Source organism: Gossypium raimondii, chromosome 1 (assembly GCF_025698545.1).
Source record: "Gossypium raimondii isolate GPD5lz chromosome 1, ASM2569854v1, whole genome shotgun sequence".
Classification (NCBI taxonomy): Eukaryota; Viridiplantae; Streptophyta; class Magnoliopsida; order Malvales; family Malvaceae; genus Gossypium; species Gossypium raimondii.
This window is the reverse complement of record NC_068565.1, coordinates 9,098,914-9,114,131: the sequence shown is the minus strand read 5'-3', so window position 1 is coordinate 9,114,131 and position 15,218 is coordinate 9,098,914. Positions and strand designations below refer to the sequence as shown.

The 15,218-nt window shown below is 33.8% G+C and overlaps 1 pseudogene; it reads left to right on the top strand.

The window, feature by feature from the left end:
- The first annotated feature begins 12,546 nt into the window (after positions 1 to 12,546).
- Positions 12,547 to 15,164, top strand: LOC105780655 (1-acyl-sn-glycerol-3-phosphate acyltransferase-like; annotated as a pseudogene).
- Positions 15,165 to 15,218: the final 54 nt, after the last annotated feature.

The window sequence follows — 15,218 nt, the reverse complement described above, 5'->3', positions numbered from 1 at the left end:
AATGGAAGAGGCTACGTGGGAACCGGAGGAAATTATGAGGAAACAGACCCAAACCTCTTTTTCGGTAAGATTTTCGGGACGAAAATCCCTAAGGGGAGAGTTGTATGACGGATTGGGCCTAATCGGAATAGTGGTTTCGGGACCACAAACCGACGAGGAAAATATGGTTATTATTATATTTTTATGGTCTACAATTTCAGGAAAATTTTCGTAAAAATTTCGTTCGAAAATTTCGACGTTTGGGCACTCAATTTAGTCAAAAGGACTAAATTGTAAATAGTGCAAAAGTTGAGTTCTACATCTTAGAGGTGTCTAATTGTTATGAAATTTTAAATTGGAGGTCTTTATGTGGTAATTAGACCATTAGTTAGTTGATGGACAAAAATAGACATAAGAAATGGGTGAAATAGATTTTTTTAAATGGGGCATTTTAGTCATTTGGTTATTAAATAGAATTAAATGGGAAAAAGATGGCAAAATATGCTCATCTTCTTCATGGTGAACGAAATCAGCAAGGGGAAGCCATATTTAGGGTTTTAAGCTTTCAAGCTCCATAGTAAGTGATTCTAAGCCCGCTTTTAATGTTCTTCGTATTTTGGAGTCCTTAACTTGGTTTAGCTTATTCTACCATTAATTAGTGTTAGGGTTCATATTTGGAAAAATATCCATAGGTGAAATGTGTTTATTTTTGCTGTTTTATGGTGGAATATGAAGCTAGAGATTATGTTAAACAACTTTTGCTAAGCAATTTTAAGCAAAACGGTAAATAGACATAATCGGTAAAAATAATTAATATTCAAAAGTATGTGTTGGAGTGGGAATTTGATGTTGCCATAGAAGGAAAAATGTTCAGCATGTTATAAAACTTAAGAATAAGTGATGAAGTTTAATTTCGAGCTTGGGGACAAAAGTGTAATTATGCAAAAGTTTGGGGCAAAATTGTAATTTTCAAAAGTTGGGTGGTGGATTATTTTAATAAATGTGAATATTAAACGAGTTAAATTTGCTATTATAGATCAAGAAAGACGTGAAGAGTATATCAAACGGGGAAAAGAAAAGATAGTGGAGTAAAATGCAAAATTACGATATTTTGCACCGAGGTAAGTAAACACGTGACTTAATGTATTATTTTGATATTATTTGATATATGTTGAGATTTATTTGGAATTAAAATAAATGTTTGGCAATATCCTAAAAATGTTGTTAGATCGGAAAGGTGATAAAGGGTTGCAATATATGGGTTATGGGTTGAACACTCGGAATAGTAGGAGTATGTTGTATATAAAAGGGGTTCTTGTGTCTTGATTCCCCGATTTATGGGTGGTGCTATGTGCGTGATCCACCATATCTTTGAAATGTGAAAGGGGTTGCTATGTGCTAATTCCCAGGGGTTGCTAAGTCTTGATTCCCGATTCATTGGTGGTGCTAAGTGCGATATCCACCATATCTTTGAAATAAAAGGGGTTGCTATGTCTGATTCCCAGGGGTTGCTAAGTCTGATTCCCGATTCAGTGGTGGTGCTAAGTCGGGATCCACCAATAACGGCTAACATTCCAAGTGTTCAACGAAAAAGTGTGGAAGATGAATATTGCCATATGGTGGAAAATTTTATGGGGTAAATATTGAGTTGAATACTAAATCGACCCATGTATGAGATGGGAGAAAATATCAAAAAGCGCAAAAGGAACGATTTAGTTATAAACTGTGTTGAACAACAGCAATTGGGTAACTTTGAAAAATCACCATAAATGGTGGAAAATGAATGGGAAGCTGAATAATATATGAAATTGAAGTTGAATGTATCTATTCTCATATGAAAGAAATAGAATAAGCAAAGGAGTTGTATTTTTGGAGATATCTGAATTTTACTGAAACAGGGCTGGATTGATTTCGAGATCCCTGTTCTAACTTTGGAAAATTACCAAAATTGTAAAAAATAATTATGGCATGAAATTTATATCCCTGGAATCCTTATTGAGTATATTTTTATTAGAAACAAGCGAAACAATTTTTCAAATTTTGTACAGAGAGTTAAGTGAATTTTAGTGAGGAAGGGTCAGAACCGTTGGGCAGTGAAACAGGGGAAGGTTTAATGAATAAACTGTACTAATTGGCTGGGTTAAAAATTCTGAAATTTTATGGTGAAATGGTATATGAGTCTAGTTTCAGGAAAATTTACGGAACTCAATTTGGATCCCTGTAGCTCCAGATAAAAATAAATTAGCGACTATGACGCAGAAAAACAGCTTGCTGAAATTGCCTAAACAATAAAGTTATTCATGAATAAGTTTATATTTTGGTGTAGTTATGGGAGTAATTACTTATTTATCATGTGTTTACTTACTAAGCTATATGCTTACTCGATTTTATTTTCTCTTGGTTATAGTGACTTCCAACAACTCGGAAATTGGAACGGTTAGACAATCATCTACACTATCCTTCACATTTGGGGTATTTTACTACTAGTGTTCAAATTTTATGGCATGTATAGACAATTTATGTAATGTGGGATCATCATGTAAATATATGTTATGGTTCCTTTTAAATGTAGTGTTTATTAATAGTTAAACTATATGTGTGTTTATACAAATGAAATTGGTTGGTATATTGGAATGTGTTCTAAATTTGCAGGAGGTTTAAGCAAAAATAAGTAGGAATGCTGTCGAAATTTTTTAAAAATTTAGTAATACCTCATACTCTGTTCCGGTAAGGAATACGGGTAAGGGGTGTTACATTCACAATCAGCTAACCCTTGGGTTGCCGGTATAAATTGCCTTGACCTATATTGCCTTAGCACCAATAATGGGGCGTATCCAGTAGCTCCCCAAACCCCTAGCAAAGGAACCCAATCAAAACTACCACACCTATACATGATCTCGTCTGGAAGTAACCAATGAGCTCTCCACTCAATGTCCTCCTCTCGAAGATTTTGAAGAATTGCTATCCACTTCTCCTTCGAAATGTCGTCTCTCCTGGGCATAGCGACTATCTCCTTTAGTGGTCAACAATTTTCAGAGAAAACCCGATATGACACTTTATCCACCTTCCAAAAGTGACTGTGAAACCACGCGAGTAGAAGTTGTGCACATCCAATAAATCTACCTTCACCTGTCTTCCGGCATGCACTCAATGACCTGAAAGTTTCTGCCAAAATTGCTGGAATCGGTGTAACTTTCTTATCAAGCCGGTCAAATAAATCAGTGACTGTTTCATCCACATACCCCAAGGCTTTAGGGAAGACAACCAAGCCATATATACTTAAAGCAAAAACATCTAACCTTTTCCTGACATCTGGGTGTGTGAGGATTGCATCTTTCAAGCCTCTCCAAGGAACGCACTTACTGTCCCCCTTTTGCTTAATTCGTGCGACAACCCACTGCTCACTCATTCCTGTTACACTCATCAGCTTCTTGGAAAAGGTTGGCACATTTACTGCTCCCGAATAGACCCTGTCCACTTGAAACTTTGAACAACGGAGTAAAGTCATATACTCCTCTATTGTAGGCACTAAATCGACCTTCCCGAACGTAAAGCAACTGTAAGCAGGATTCCAGAATTGGGCGAGGGCTTGAAACAAACGCTTATCTACCTTCACATCAAGCAAATAAGGCAAATCCCCATAATTATCATAAAAGAGCTGTCTAACCTCATCACTCCATTGACCCCAGATTTCCTTCAATTCTTGCAAATTGTTTTGAGTTGCATTGATATGCGTAAAGTCCCATAATTCTGATACATACCCATCGGCTAGGCTATCACCCTTTTCTTGCTGCGTTGTTTCAGACCAAGTTCGGACAGCCGCATTGTCCTCCACTTTATCAAGAAACCCTTTTTCCATGTCAAGCTTTCTATCTAGCAACCGAATCTGAACTGACGCCTTTTATGATGAAATGAAATGCCATGTCATGCAAACAAAATAAAACACAAAAGGTCAGTGTCATATAATAATCAAGAAACAGTAAAACACCTAATCGGATGTCTACTAGGGTTCAGTATAGTTCTACCTAGGGTGGACTCCTAAGGTTCATTATATGAAGTTTGGCTTCTAGGGTAAAGGTACCCGAACCAGCAGATTCCTCCATCCTCACCCATTATAGGCTCATATGGATCGAGTTCGGTTCAGGGGAATACATTTCCCTATGGCTGCACGGAGATGAAAATCTCACGAAGACATAGGTACGGATGTATCCCGGAAGCAATCCACTACCCTACACGGATGTGAAAACCTCACGAAGGCATAGCTTCTCACTCCCACTTAAAAGGGTAAAAATGTTCAACTCATGAAATGTATAATGCAAACAATATTTAAGGAATAAGATAATGAATGCGAAAGGATGTTATGATTTTTTTTAAAAAAAATATTTTTCTCGACCGTAAGACAAAAATTAATCAACTTTGTGGCTCGACTCTCTTCTTTTTTTAAAAAAATTTCCCCAGTGGAGTCGCCAAGCTGTCGAAACCATTTTTTGAAAAACAAAAATTTTAGGTTGTCGACTTTAAAAAAATGAAAATTGGGAGTCGCCACCAATCTTTTATTAAGGTGTGATTGGGTCACCTAAAGACGACTTTGGTCAACGAATTTTAAAAAAACGGGTTCGGAAGTCAGTTACGTATGAGGAAGGATCAGCACCCCCATTACGCCCAAAAATTGGTACCTAATTAATTAATTAATGTCTTAAGTTCGAAAATTTTAAAAATTTAATCTTTAAAAACTTAAAACGTTGCAAATTAAGACCCTTTTCAATTCGGAGAAGCAAAAATGCCACACCCAATACGTTAGGGCACAACATTCTAATTTCCCCCAAAATGAATTAGGTCAGAATATAAAAATTTTAAAAGAGCATCCACTCATCCAAGATTTAAGAAACCACACCCAATACGTTAGGGCACGATCCCTTTAGAATCCCAAACTCGGAATATTTCCTTTAATTTTTTTAAAAAAATCTTCATTTCGAGAAATCAATGCACCACATCCAATACGTTAGGACACAACGTGTTGAATTCCCAATAATGAGCTTTTATTTTAATTAAAAGAATATCCATTTTGAAAAAGTTTGATTTTAAAAATCGAGTGAAAAAAATGTAATGTTATGCTACATTAAATAAATAATGCAATAATACTACAATAGCATGAAAATAATACAAATATATGAACAAATAACTAAAATAATGGCTTGCAGAATATTAAATAAATGGACAAAATAAGAATATGTAAACCTAAATTAATAAGCGAAGATTGAAATAAACAATCAAAATATACATGTACCCAAGAAAATATATAAATTTGAAATGATTAAATAGTATCAAAATTAATAAAACATGTATTTAAAAAAATATAAGAAATATTAATTTTAAGATATAAATACATACAAAAGAAACATTTATATATATTCATATAATAATAATAATTTCATAAAAAAATAATTAGAAATACTGATTTTAAGAAAAATATGAAAAAGGACTAAATTGGGACAGAAATTAAAAAAAGGCGAATCTGTAAATAAATAAAATCTGGAGGACCAAATTGAACGCGCGAATTACATAGAGGGGCTGGAAGGGCAATTTTCCCTTCTCCTCTAAAACGGTGTCGTTTAAGAAGGGTCAAATTGAATTTAAAATAAATTACAGGGCGAATTTTAAAAAAAATAAAAACCTAATTATAAAGACATTTAAGGGCGGAGGGGCTAAAAGTGAAATTTTCCCCTCCGCGCAAAAACACGAGGATCTTGGGTCTGGGTCGGGTCGACGCGCGGATCCTTCCCTCCAAAACGGCGCCGTTTTGATTGGCCTATTTAAGCTAAATTTAAGTCAAAAAAAATTCATTTCAAAACATTTCTAAAAAAAAAACAAAACCTTTTTTAAAAACTCTCTCAACATTCCTGTCCTCAGGCAATGGGCCGATCATCGAACGGTCATCGGCTGGTCACCGGCCACCGTGCCGGCCGCCGATCTCCGGTGCCGGCACCACCGTCTACGGTGGCCGGAAATAGGAAAATCTCCCTTTTGGCCCTTCAAACCTTTCCAAACGCAAATCGGGGCTCAAAATTCCCAAAATCCAGCAGAATATGCGGGGAAATCACGAAAACCTTTCGGTTTCCGGCCACCGATCCTCGGCGTGGCTCCCTCGATGCTTTGGCGCCGCTTCAAAGTTAAAGATAAGTAATTTCTTTCCTTTTTTATTTTATTTTACAAATAAAGAATAAAGTAAAACACAAAAAAAAAACGAATTAAAAAAAATAAATATAAACCTTTGGACTGTATTTTGCTCTGTATTGCGAAAGTGAAATCCTTGATTTTTATTTGATTTTTTTTCGATCCCTTTTACAATGTATTTCATCTCCTTTTATAGTCGAATGAAAATAAATCAAAGAAGGAATAAATCCGGATATATCTTTGATTCTCAAATCTATGATTTTTCCATATATTGTTTGATTTTCTTTCCTTGTTTTGCAGGTGAAGATCGGGGAGATTCGGCCTTGGCTCGGCTGCGGCGCTGTTGCTTCCTAGAAACCCAAGGGTTTCATCCGTTTGTTTCGAGCTCTGTTTGGTTTGGGCCACTGAATTTGTTTTTTGGGCTTTGTGGCCCGTTTGTAATTTTGTTGTATTTGGGCCTTTTTACCCGGGCCAAAGTCGGGTATTACACTAACTATACTACATATTACAACATAGGTAATCTACCCTATTTGGACAGCTTTTATACATCAATTTGACAGCATTTATATGCCAAATTAGACAGCATTTTCACACCAAAATTTGGACAGCATAAATACAACAATTTGGGCAGCATATATACAACAGTTTGAGCAGCATTTTTACACCAAAACCGGACAGCATATATACAACAAATTGGGCAGCATTTAAGCATCAAAATTAGACAGCATATATGTAACAAATTGGGCAGCATTTAAGCATCAAAATTGGACAGCATATATGTAACAAATTGGGCAGCATTTAAGCATCAAAATATGTATATATATATATATATATATATATTTATATATACATTCGATAATTTGGTTAAACTCATAACCAAATCAATCCATCATCCAATGCATAACTATTATACATATACTAATCACTTAATCAAATTTAATGTGTTCAAACTACATATAAATCACGTTTATTTTCATATCACAATCTTATACCATAATCAAATATGCATAATTATAACTCCATTTCAATGACCATTAAGACCATATGCATAGACACCAAACTCGATCAAAAGAAGATAAGCCATTTTCGCATGGCTATTAATTATATTCACAAGTACTAGATCCAAAATCAACATTCCATCTATGCTATACATGCCATATACAAAAAAAATTTACTTAGTAAAATACCGAAGAAAACTGTCAATAGTTGATAATTCTTGCTGCTGATCCCCGAGCTCGTAACGCGACTCCAAAATCTAAAAACAAAGGTAAATAATAACACACACAGAGTAAGCTATTTAAGCTTAGTAAGCCATAAGCAAAAATTATAATTATCGACAATTACATATTAACATTTTATTATGAAGGCCGAATATGCATATATCAAATTTAAATTATCATTTACTACCAAATCACATTTGAACATCATATACCTATACCTTATGGCCGAACATAATCAATCATATACTTATATATATATATATATTCACTTTCATTATTACTAATACATCAATAAGCTAAATCATATATATGTTCAAACAAGTTAGCACATAGTTCATAGTCAAAATAAGAACGTTAATCAATTCAAATAACCAACTTACCTTATTTCCATATAAACAAATAACTAACACATACCTGAACCTGTAATTTAATTTCATATTTAGTCTTTACTTCACATTACTCGTTGAATCATTCGAAATTAAAAAGGATACGTGGATAGTCAGAAACTCGTACAATGCCAACGTCCCAGACATGGTCTTACATGTAATCGCATATCGATGCCACTATCCTAGACAGGGTCTTACACGTAAACACAAGTCGATGCCAACGTCCCAGACGTGGTCTTACATGATAACACATATCAGAAATCCTATGTCATGACATATGTATCCTCTCTATTCCTAGGGTTCATACGGGACTTTCGGACAACGTATCTCGATCGAATCGAACTCGAATATAGCTCCTTTGCTCAATATACATTCGGCCATACACAAATATATTCACAAAAATTCCATCCAACATGCAACATATATATATTGTCAAAATTTAACAACATTTATATGCTTATAGACTTACCTCGGATATCGACGGACACAGTCAACTACTCGACTACTTTCGATTTCCCCCGATCCAATTCTGTTTTCTTCGTTTCTCGATCTAAACATATTAAAAATTAACTCATTTATTCAATAAATTATTTAGCTTAGTCCAAAAACACACAAATGGGCAAATTACCAATTTGCCCCTGACATTTCACACTTTTTACAATTTAGTCCCTATTTCACAAAATACAAAATAAACAAACTTTCATTGCACAATAGCTTAGCCGAATATTCACTAAGCTCATGTAAGTCCATGCATGTCATATATTTCACATTTTAGTCACTCAATTTACACTTTTCTTAATTTAGTCCTTAATACATTTTTTTATTAAAAATTACTAATTGAAACATGAAAATCTAACAACATATATTTCTTTCCATCATCTAACAACAAAAACAATAAGCTCTCTTCAATGGCATATCACAAAATACACAACCAAATCAAAAATTCAAGCATGGGCTTTAAAGATAACTTAGGAACGATCTCAAAAACATAAAAATTATCAAAAACCGAGCTAGAACTCACCTTGAATCAAGCTTAGAAATGGCCAAACCTAGCTTTGTTTTCTTTCTTTTTCTTTTTCTTTTGTTCACATTCGGCTAAGGAAAAAAATAATAACAACCATGGCTTTGTTTTATTTTATTATCATATAATAACATTATTATTAGTTTACTATTTTAACCTTTGTAAAATAATAATTAAAACATAAAATGCATGACTTTTTTTTAGGCATCTTGCCGTCCACCATCTTTTAAATGGGCTTATTGTCCTTTAAGGACTTCAAATTAAAAAGCCATTACCAAATAGGTGCTCTACACTTTAACTAACAACTTTTACATTTTATACAATTTAGTACTTTTTATCAAAATAAACACACAAACGGCCAAATTAATTTACAAAATTTTCACACAATCAAATTCAAATATCACAGACACAAAATAATATTAAAATATTTTTCAAACTCAGATTTGTGGTCCCGAAACTACTATTTCGATTAGGGTCAAAACCGGGTTGTTACAAGATCAAACTTTTTAAGCACATTTTCAATGTAATGTGATTGTGATAAAGTTATAGTGCTTTCATCTCGGGTTATTTTAATCCCAAGAATAACATCTGCTACACCCATATCCTTCATAGCAAAGTTGTTTGACAAGAATTTCTTTATATTTTCTATTTGTTCCAAATTCGTGCCAAAAATGATTATGTCATCTACATATAAGCAAATTATGACACCTTTTTCATTTTCAAATTTTCTATTTATGCACTTATCGGATTTATTTATTTTATAGCCATTAGCTAAAACAACATTGTCAAACTTTTGATCCAATACCTGAATATGATAACATTGAATTTACCATTTCAATCAATAATCTATTTTTCCTTTCAGCTACATCATTTTGTTGTGGTGTGTAAGAGGCAGAAATTTTATGGATAATTCCAGTGGATTCAAAATAACTTGGATTATAGTATCCTCCACCTCTATCCAATCTTAAGCACTTGATAAATGATTCACACTGAAGTTCAACTTCAGATTATAAACTTTAAATTTATCAAGCACTTCATCTTTTGAATGCAATAAATATACATAACAATATTTAGAACAATCATCAATAGAAGTAATAAAATATTTCTTTCCACCTAATGTAGGAGTATTATGCATGTCACATAAGTCACTATGTATCAAATCAAGCAATTTTGTTTTCCTTTTAACCTTAGGGAAAGGGTTTCTTGTAATTTTAGTCAACATACATGTATTGTATTTTTCAATATTATTATTAAAACAGGAATTAAATCTAACTTATACATGTCATTCAATTTTCTATAATTCAAATAACCTAATCTATAATGCCACAAACAAAAAGATTCAACCATATAAGCAAATATAGTATTTTTATTCTTATTAATAATATTGAGTTTGAACATACTCTTATACATATACCTTTTCCTACAAAAATTCTTCCCTTAAACAAAATAAACTTATCTGCCTAAAAACAAGTTTGAAACATAGAATTTTCATGTCTCTTCATAGAGACATATTTCAATAGGTGTCTTTCTCAATAATAATGTATTTAAAATAAACACATAATTATTCATTTAATATTATAACTATTCAAATAATATTATTTAAATAGTTATAATTCTTTTTCAAAAAATCAAATAATATAACTTTTGATTAATTAGATCCTTTCATTTATAATTATTATAACACTGTAAATATTTGCAAATATTCCAACACGCCTCCTCTAAACAAGGATTACCATGATAGTCATACAAGGAGATATGATTTGTCCACTTACACTTCGACGCATGAAGATGAAAATACCTAGAATTCGCTTCATCGTAATGCATCCAGAATAACTTCGAACGCTATCTCCAATAAACGGACTCTTGTAACAGAATAGAGTTCAATTCCCAGCACAAAGCAAACCAACGCTCATGGTCCCCTTCGAAGCGAGCCCTCCCCAAACTCCGCTTGACAGCCTTTATCCGGCTTCCAAAATTACCGCCCAATTAAACATCCCAGTCCCTCAACTTTTGCCCACAATAAACCAATCTATCGAGGACACAAAGCGATGGGCTAGCCGAGACTATTCATATTTATGTAAATTTTAAAATATGCATTTAATTATTTATAAGTTTAAATCATAATATAATCAATATGTATTACTCAACTAAGAAATCAAACCGAGGAAATAGACAATTAAAACCCAAGTCAATAAGTAGATCGATCTCAAGTCGAAATTCTCAATTGATCCAAAAGGTATAGCATCCGTTAATCAGATATTAGAAAGAGAAGTTGAGAAAGCATCCCATACAAAATGGTTCTCATGAAACAAAGCTACACGAATAGGAGCACAAGCTGCTTTATTAATGTTTCGACGCGTCGAAAGGTAGGACAAAGATTGAAGATCTGCCTTCAATTTCGAGGCCATTTAACCACAGGCTCTTCGTGCTCGATTTGTAGGGCTGAGCATGAATAGTTTCTTGTCTAGTGACTTGGGAATGTGGCTTCTGGATGGTATTAAGAACAAACTTAGCTGTCATCTGGAATCAGTTCCTTGGAAATCATGCTAGGTCTGACTTGCTGGAGAATCGGGAAGGAAAGCAACAAGGTTATATTTTGCGATGAATCTTATAGTGCCGAGGAGTTGCTTAAGCAGTGTTGGAGCTGGACGAGAAAGTGATAGTTGAAGTGACAGCGTGGTGTTGGTGCAGCTGTTATCTGATATAGCTCGGTAAAAACACACACTCTGGCTTCGGTCCATAATAATAAAGACCAATGCCGGTTCCTGGGTGGCTGATGATATCACAAAGCTCCACATTAACAGGGATGCTGCATTACACTGTTTTGAAAAGCCAATTCCTGGGTCTTGGATGCTGTGTACTGTGTGCAAATTGCCTGCACCAGTTAGGTTTCTTTGATTGTTTGCTTCATCTTGTTATCAAAAAAAAAAAAGTCACTTTCACGATATAGCATATGATAATATGACATTAGCCAACTCTTTTTACATATTCAAATTTGTGTAAAGTCATAAATGTACCAAAATTCATATATTATTATCCCATAATAATTTTTGGGGGATGATACATGAATAAGACCCACTTTAAACACCTACCAAACTCGTCTTCAAACTTATTAAAAGGCCTTTTGATTTCCAAGCAGCTTCGTAGCACAAGCACAATCCTCTCTAGCGCCCATACTTTCACTTTTGGTTAAAATATGTCATAACTCTCTATACTCTTAGTAAGCTTGCAATTTAGTCCTTATCCTTTTGTTTTTAGGAATTTAGTTGTTCTACTTTTCGAATTTTAAAATTCAGGTCAAAATGTTAACCCTATTAAAATTATTTTATTAAATTCAGGTTCATCATTTTTTAGTTATATTGCTATTAAGTGTGTTTTTTATTTATTTCAAAATGTCACTCTAATAAATTTAATAAAAAATTTAACAATGTTAACAATTAGACCTAAATTTTGAAATCTAAAAATAAAGGACTAATTCCTGAAAATAAAAATATAAGGACTAAATTCTAAATTTCTGAAAGTACAAGGACGTATGGCATATTTTAACCTTTCACTTCCATTTTGTATTTTTTCTTATACACAACAAAATAGAATAAGAAAAAATAAAAGCTGTCACTGTTTCTCGAACTTTCTCTCAAATGTCACAGCTTCAAGGTAAAAAGCATGGAACTGATTTTGTCTTTGGCTTTTTGCTGTTTGGTTTTGTTTGGTTACCAAGAAAAACACAAGCAAGTATATGGTTTATAATATATAAACTCTATCCAACTAATCTAAATATATGTGGAGTTGGCTTGTTTTGGATCCTTTTCTCTGGTTTCTTTTTGCTTGTTTTCTTGGAAACGGACTCCGAAGTAACATAAACTTGTGGTCGTGGCTTTAGTTCTAAAATCCTGTTTTTTTCTTCTGTTTTCTTCGTGTCCAATTCCAAACATAAGTATCATTGGTTTTTTATTATTGCCTTTGGGTTTTTATCTTTTTCTCCATTGACCCTTTGAGAACTACTTGCATTGGTTTACCCGGGGACTTTAGCTTGAAGTTTTTTCTATGTTTGGTGAGTGAGAAAATTGCTCAAAGAGAAGGAATATAAATTTTCACGTATTTGTATTTGCTCTTCCTCTGGTATTTAGTGAAACATGATTACTAGAATCTGATTGGAAATATTTTCCTCTTTCATTATTCTTTTGATCAAGGATCAAATTGATACAAGGTTTAATGTTGTTAAATTTTCTTGCAGTGTCTCATGCCTCTCATCAACTGAAGATGTTTCTTTCTTATTGAAAACCTTTTGGTCTTTGCCGACATCTACATCAAAATCTTTTTGTCTTAGACTTGACCTTTTGATGGAGAACTCTGCAAGTGGTTCTTTTTTAAGGAACAGAAGATTAGAGAGCTTCCTCGAAACAAAATCTGGTCCAAATGTTAGAGAAACTCAGAAGATACCTAGCAAACAAGTAATAACAAGACAGAGGCCAAATAAAACCGATGCCTTTGTTGATGATGATGGATGGATTCCAACATTGATATCTTGTGTAAGGATTGTAACATGTTACCTGGCAATGATGGTCACAACATTCATCTGGGCAATTATCATGCTCATGCTCCTTCCTTGGCCTTCTCAGCGAGTTAGACAAGGAAATATTTATGGCCATGTCACTGGTAGATTGCTGGTAAGTGTTTGATTCCTTGTTTCATTTTGACATTTGCTTTTCTTGACTATTCTATAATTAGATTGCCATCACATCCAAATTTGAATGTATTGTATAATTATTTTCTATTGCTCCAAAATTTCTTTATTTTAAGCCTTTGCCTTGAAATGAGAGTTTGCCATTTGTGTCATCTAGAAAGCTCATATAGTGTTAATGGGTGCATTTATAATTTGCCACTTGTGTTTTCATTTGTTTGGTCCAAAAAGTGGGAAAACCTGTTTATTCATCAATTTTCTAGCAGATTCATCCAATTCTCTGAATATCCTGGTGTGGGTCCTTTTTACTCTTTTTTCTTTTTACTTTTTGGGGTTCCCTTTTTCATGAGATAGTGTTTTCAGAATCAAAATGAAAAGATCAGATAGGCCCCATTAGAAATAAACTCTTTGTTTTACAAATATTTTGGTATTAATGTGTTTTAATACAAATGAATAACCTTTGAGGACTTTGCAGAAGATGAACATTCATTTGAACAGCTTAGCAGCTTCTTATATGTTAGTTTATATTAAGGTTGTTCAAGACCATATTATGTTACAATGTTGTCTAGCATCTGCAATTTGTTCAGTTGAGTTTACACATTTGCTCAGTAGCATTAGCAAAAATTGATTGCAGATGTGGATATTAGGAAATCCATTGAAGATCGAAGGAACGGAGTTCTCGAATGAAAGAGCCATTTATATCTGCAATCATGTATCTCCCATTGACATTTTCCTCATTATGTGGTTGACTCCGACCGGAACCGTCGGCATTGCAAAGAAAGAGGTAAGTTCCACTCAACACCAGTTTAACTTCGATTATGATATGCAAAGCATTAACATTTGGATGTAGTCTAAACTCTAAATTGGTCATACAACATGTAAAATTGCCTTAGAAGATTTACATATATTGCATATGCAAGTTCATGAAAAAGGACTGCTTGTTTCCTGCAGATCATATGATACCCCTTGTTCGGACAACTATATGTTTTAGCGAATCATCTTCGGATTGATCGATCTGATCCAAGCACTGCCATTAAGTCCATGAAAAAGGTATCTTTTATTACCCTTTATGATCATCTCTTAAGACATTCGTTAATGTTACCAAGTTATGTTTCCTTTTGCCTCTTGCTCAGGCAGTTCAGGCTGTTAAAAAACATGGTTTATCTCTGATTATTTTCCCTGAGGGAACGAGATCTAAAAATGGACGACTCCTTCCATTTAAAAAGGTAATATTCTATCCATTTTTGCTTATAATCTTCTCGAATATAGGTGTTAAATGCGAGTACTTAAAAATAAAGAGAGTTCGGGTAACATTGCAGGGTTTTGTTCATTTAGCCATAGAGTCTGGCCTTCCCATAGTTCCAATTATCTTAACAGGCACTCATCTAGCATGGAGGAAAGGTAGCTTGCATGTTCGACCAGCACCAATATCCGTTAAGTATCTTCCTCCAATTAAAACCGATAGTTGGACGGCTGACAACATCAACGATTACATAAAAATGGTGCATGACATATATGTTGAAAACCTTCCGGAGGCACAGAAACCGATTTCAACCGATGACACCAAGAACAGTTCAAGATCATAACTTAAGATCCTTCTTTCTTTTTTGGTATTTTGTAGTCCTGTTAGAGCAATAAGCCCGTATTTTCTGCCTTGGAAAAATTTTCATAATAATAATTTATAATATTTTTAGTTCTGTTTAGCCTTGTTCTAAAGTTGAATGTACAATGGGTTTCGTTGCCGATTGTGTATACGT